Below are 6000 nucleotides of genomic sequence, written 5' to 3'. Positions count from 1 at the left end.
TGCCAGTTCCTGGTGGGGAAACCCCTGGAGATTTTTTTGGGGGGGGGGTGGAGCCTGGGGCGGACAGGACCCTCAGTGGGGTTTAACGCCACAGAGTCCACCCTCCAAAGTAGCCAAGGGAACGGTTCTGTGTAGTCTGGAGAACTGTGATTCTGGGAGATCTCCAGGCCCCACCTGGAGGCTGGCATCCCTAAACCAGAGGAGGACAAGGTCCTAACTGAGGAGGCGGGCGTGAGGCCAGCAGTCCTGGTAGCCAACTTGTTGAGTTTAAATGCGAAAAGATCGTGATCTTGTGGATTATGGTTCACACACACATAAAGGACTCTGAACATTTAGCTTTCTTTTAACTGAACATATGTTTACTTATTATAGAGAGGGTAAACATGGGATACAAAATAACAACTGTCATGTCGCTCATAACTTGAGGAAGATGTGTTTATACATAGCCAGTCTCTCTCAACTTCTTAAAGTGCAGTTTAACTGCTGCTTCTTGGAATGCAGCAGAATGACACTAAGTGGCCAGCACTGTTCCCTGGGACTATGTAAACAAATAGATACATTTAACTAGTTTTGTTGTCCTGACGTAGACAAAACTCGCTGTCTAATTCCCAACACAACTCCAGATCCGGGCTTTGGTTGGCCACTTGTTGGCAGCAACTCACACCAGAGTTAAGATTGTTTATCTGAAAATAATAAGTACACACTTGTGTGTTTTATTTATTTTAAAGCTTAATAAACAAGATTTTTAAAAAATTAGATGGGGAGGCCCCTTAAAGCATGTATTGAAAAGGGGAGTTCTCCTAAGTCAGCCACCTGTCAGGGATGCACTACAACAAAGGACAGGAGTGCCGACTTTCTCTACCACTTAAGGGAGACTCAGACCAGCTTACAATCACCTTCTCTTCCCCACCACAGACACCCTGTGAGGTAGGTGGGCCTGAGAGAGCTCTTAATAGAACTGTGACTATCCCAAGGTCACCCAGCTGGCTTCACGTGGAGGAGTGGGGAAACAAATCCAGTTCACCAGATTAACCTCCGCCGCTCCTGTGGAGGAGTGGGGAATAAAACCCACTTCTCCAGATCAGAGTCCACCGCTCCACACCACTGCTCTTAACTACTACACCACACTGGCTCTCAATAGGAGAGGCTTGAAGGCCTACTGGATATAATGGGAGTCAGGAATGCCAATTGACGTGCATGGGCTCCATTGAAATACACTAAAGCACATTAAAGTTTCAATGAAAATTCTGAATGGGTTTTGAATGAAGGTCTCTGGGCTCACAGACTGCTCTGGGACTGGAATCATGGCCCCCAGAGTGGAACGACAATCCCCGGGAATAAAATCAGTGTACAGTCTGGAGAAGAGGCAGTTGAGGGGGGATATGATTGCTCTAAGTATTTGAAGGGCTGTCACTTACAGCCCATTCCTGGGGGGGGGGGCGTTAGGTGGCATGTGGAGGTGGTGCAGCAAGCTGAAAAAATACTAAAAAATTTTTTGGGGGAAAACCCCTGTGGAACTCCCCGTAGTTTTCCGTGGGGCTATGCCACGATTTTGCAGGCATAACTGGATGCCTGCAAAATGGCATATTTTAAGCCTGAAAAGGGTTAGGAAGCTGCCTAAAGGCGGCTGTGTCCCCAGGAATGCCTCCCAGGATGCCGGCATGGGGAGATATGCCGGGGAAACGTCACCGGGAGGTAGCACCTGAGCCATGTGCTGTTGCATGGCTCCCCAGGGCCAGTGTAAGTCCCCCTGCTCTGATGTTTCTCTCCCAGTCCCAGCAAGTTCAGACCCTATTAGCATATACTTGAAGATGGGATTTTTTTTGTCCCAATGTGCATCACCTTACACTTACCTACCTTGAACTTGCCATGTTGTCCAATTTGTGGCGAGCCTCCTGGAACTCTTCACAGTCAGTCTTGGTTTTCACCATCCTAGATAATGTTGTCCTCTGCAAAACTGGCCTCTAAACCACTCATCCCTAGCTCCAGATCATTTATGAACAAATTAAATAGTACTGGCCCCAGTACTGATCTTTGCAGGACTCCACTGCTTACTTCCCTCCATTGTGAGAATGGTCCATTTATTCCTACTCTTTATTTCCTGTCATTCAGGCAATTTTTAATCCATAAGAAGACCCATCCTCTTAGCCCATGACTGCTTAGTTTACTCAGGAGTCTTTGGGGAGGTACCTTGTCAAAACACTTTTGAAAGTTCAAGTATACAGTGCCTAGAGGGTGACCCACCGTTACCTGCATGCTTGTTCACTTTCTCAACTCCAAAAGGTTGGTGAAGTAGGGATTCCCTTTGCAGAAGCCATACTTATTTCCCCTCAGCAGGCTTTGTTCCTCTATGAGCCTAGTAATTCTATCTTTCATTATGTTTTTACTGATTTGTCTTGGACAGATGTCAGGCTAACTGGTCTGTAATATCCTTGTTCCCCTCTCAACCCCTTTATAAAATCAGGGTAACATTTACTGATACAGCAGCTGATTTTAGTGACAAGTTATGTGTATGTTTTAGTAGATTAACAGTCTCACATTTGAATTCCCTAAGAACTCTCAGGTATGTGCCATCAGGACCTGGGAACTTACTGGTTTTTTAATTTCCTCGGCGGGTCTAGAACTTCATCTCTTGTCATCTCAGTTTGACAATTTCTTCAGTCCTCTTCCTGAAAAGAGTGGCCGTGTCCTAGGTACATGTCCCCACACTTTCCACAGTGAATACATATGCAAAGAATTCATTGATCTTCTCTCCAACTCCCCATCTTCCTTTAGCAAGCCTTCTATTCCTTGGTCATCCAAAATCACAACTGCTTCTTTAACTGGTTTCCTGCTCCTTGGGGAACAATCTGCTCCTAAAATTCTATTTTGGCACACCTTTGCTTTGTACGGTAAAGAAGGCAAGCAGTAAGGAGCTGAGTTTCTTGGGGCACAGCCTCTTTTGCCCTAATAGACCAGCAGCCACCCCTCCTTGGTTGATTCAGTTTGAACTAACGGAAATGTGCCCTTTCCTAATGGTGCAGCAGCTTGGGAAAATGGAAGGTGGGACTCTGCCCCTCCCTCTGCACCTGTCATAGGATGACCTTCACTGCAGCAATGGAAGGGGACACCTCACTCAACCTTGCAGGCTCAAATGACTGTCAAGCCCTTGCTGGTGGAAAACTATTCCAGGTGGGAGAGCTGGGCAGCAACCAATCGCCTTGACTGACTAAGCTGTATCATGCAGAGATATGTAAAAGCTCGGGGGTTGGGGTTCAAAAAATCAGAGAAAACCTTTGGTCCAAACGGGGACAAATGTTTTTCTCTGAATTTTTGCAGGGTTTTCCCCATGCAACTTTTACATATCTCTGCATGATACAGCTTAGTCCGCCAAGGCGATTGGTTGCTGCCCAGCTCTCCCACGTGGAAATTATTAGGACTTTTTCAATGGGAAAACTGGAAAATTTTGGAGAGCACTTAAAAAAACAGTGTGGTGTAGTGGTTAAGAGCGGCAGACTCTAATCTGGTGAACTGGGTTGGTTTTCTCACTGTTACACATGAAGCCTGCTGGGTGACTGTGGGCTAGTCATAGTTCTCTCCAAACTCTCTCAGCCCCAACTACTTCACAAGGTGCCTGTTGTGGGGAAGGCGATTGTAAGCCAGTTTGAGACTCCTTAAAGGTAGAGAAAAGTGGGGTATAAAAGCCAAATCTTCTTCTTCATACTGAAGTCACATACTCGTTTCAAGAATGTTTTTTGCTTAAACATACATAATTTTGACAACAGTTAATATGTTATAATATGTTTAATGATAATACATGATTAGAGATTAGTGTTTTCCATTTCAGACATCCAAGCGCCTATGTGCCAAAACATGTGGGCAAATCAAAAAACAGGTCCTAAATTATTAAATATTGAAAGAAAAAAATCAATCCAGGGTTTAGATGATACATATAAGCTCCTAATTTTAAGAGAAGAATAAGTTTAACTATAGGGAGTATATATTGCTACCAGCCAAGAGAAATAAAAGGTGAAAATCATGCGAGCAGACAGGAAACTTAGCAACAAGAGGTGATATAAAACAATCCCTTTGAGTGGAAAATAAAACACAACCAAAGAAAAAATGAGTTAATGATTCAATGTTTGCTCCTCCACATGAACAGAATCTCTAGGCTAGAAGAACTCCAGTACAACGGCCCACGGTTTCTACCAAAGGTAGTGCATTTACTTGGGCTAAAAAGAAAAGCTGATATTGGGAGTGTAAGAAAGGTAAAATATTGTTGCTGGACAGGAAATAAAGGGGTTGAAAATCCCCAATGAAGTGCAGAACATACTCTTGGCATCCTGGTTGATGCTATCCTGATCATATTTCCTTAGCAATTCAAACTTTTTCTGCCTAACACTAGAGATATCCAAAGAAGAAGAAGGTAAAGCTATTCCAATGCTACTCAAGTTCATATCTGCTAAGATGCTCAAAGATGACACATGGGAATCCTGCTGTGTCCACTGTAGTAAAACTGGCAAAGAATCATGCTCTAACATGGATAGGGTTGCCAACCTCCAGGTACTAGCTGGAGATCTGCTATTACAACTGATCTCCAGCCAATAGAGATCAGTTCACCTGGAGAAAATGGCCGCTTTGGCAATTGGACTCTAAGGCATTGAAGTCCCTCTCCTCTCCAAACCACACCCTCCTCTGGATCCGCCCCCCAAAACCTCCCAGCAGTGACGAAGAGGGACCTGGCAACCCTAAACATGAAGAATCTAAATTTAACTGCAGCAGTGTTGGCCTTGAATGAAATGGAGCTACAGTCTGCTTCCAAAAACAAGTTGGAAGTTGAAACACATGTTGGGGACCACAATAGGGCACGAAGAAAGGAAGCCTGAGTTGATTCTACTTTAGCAGAAATTGCAAATACCATAATGGAGCTCTATAGAATAGAAGAGACAAGATCTTAGCATGATATACTACAAGAGCCATAGAAATATATTGGCCACCAACTTTACAGGGGGGAAACTTAAAATGGCAGACAAGTGAATTTTAATTCTCTTGCGCATGTATGGTAATTACAGAAAACGGTATCCCAAATAACAAAAAGAAAGTACCTGCTCAAAGAGGTGACCTTCTCTTTCATCTTTTGCTGTCGATTTCTTGTCCAATATTGGGTTAATAATTCCATTAAAATCTCCCATTAACAACAGTTGGTGATCAGCATATTGCAACAAGATGTCCTACAATTGCGTATAAAACTGAGCTTTCCCTTCATTAGGAGCATATATCCCTACTATCAATATCTTCTGTCCAGCTATTTTCACTCTTACCAACAATATTCTGCCGTCTTCACCTTTGTATACCAATTCTGGAACAAAATTTGCATGAGCATATATAACCAGTCCTTTGGTTTTAGTTTTGGCAGAGGAAACAAAGGATTGTCCCAGTGTCTTCCTTTCCAAATATTTTTTTTTAAAAAAAGAACTTGTAATGTTGATATTGTAACTTGATTAAGATTATAATAGGTTGTTTTTGCTAGTATACTACCATTCTAACAACCTAGGTTCTTCTTTTTGAGGTAACCTCCAGGTACTAGCTGGAGATCTCCTGCTATTACAACTGATCTCCAGCCAACAGAGATCAGTTCACCTGAAGAAAATGGCAGCTTTGGCAATTGGACTCTGTGGCATTGAAATCCCTCCCCAACCCTTCCCTCCTCAGGCTCCGCCCCAAAAATCTCCAGGCATTTCCCACCCAGAGCTGGCAACCCTCGGCTTAACAAGGTTGGACACTCCTCCTTGTTTGAAAAGTTCAGCATTCTTTGCTGAAAACTGTGGCCACATCAGCAACTCCAGACCACCTGCTCCTTTCCGGTGAGCGCTGGATTAAGCAAGTAAATAAATACATTCAACACTTTTAAAATCGGGAACATCTTGAAGTTCTGCAAACTGCAAAACTCTGCATTAAAAAAAATAAGATAAATGTGCAGACGTTGGGAAAATATCAAGCTGGATGCCGCAGAAGTTATTT

This window comes from Euleptes europaea, chromosome 13 (assembly GCF_029931775.1).
Source record: "Euleptes europaea isolate rEulEur1 chromosome 13, rEulEur1.hap1, whole genome shotgun sequence".
Classification (NCBI taxonomy): Eukaryota; Metazoa; Chordata; class Lepidosauria; order Squamata; family Sphaerodactylidae; genus Euleptes; species Euleptes europaea.
The sequence above is the reverse complement of the archived record's forward strand: the minus strand, read 5'-3'. Positions refer to the sequence as shown.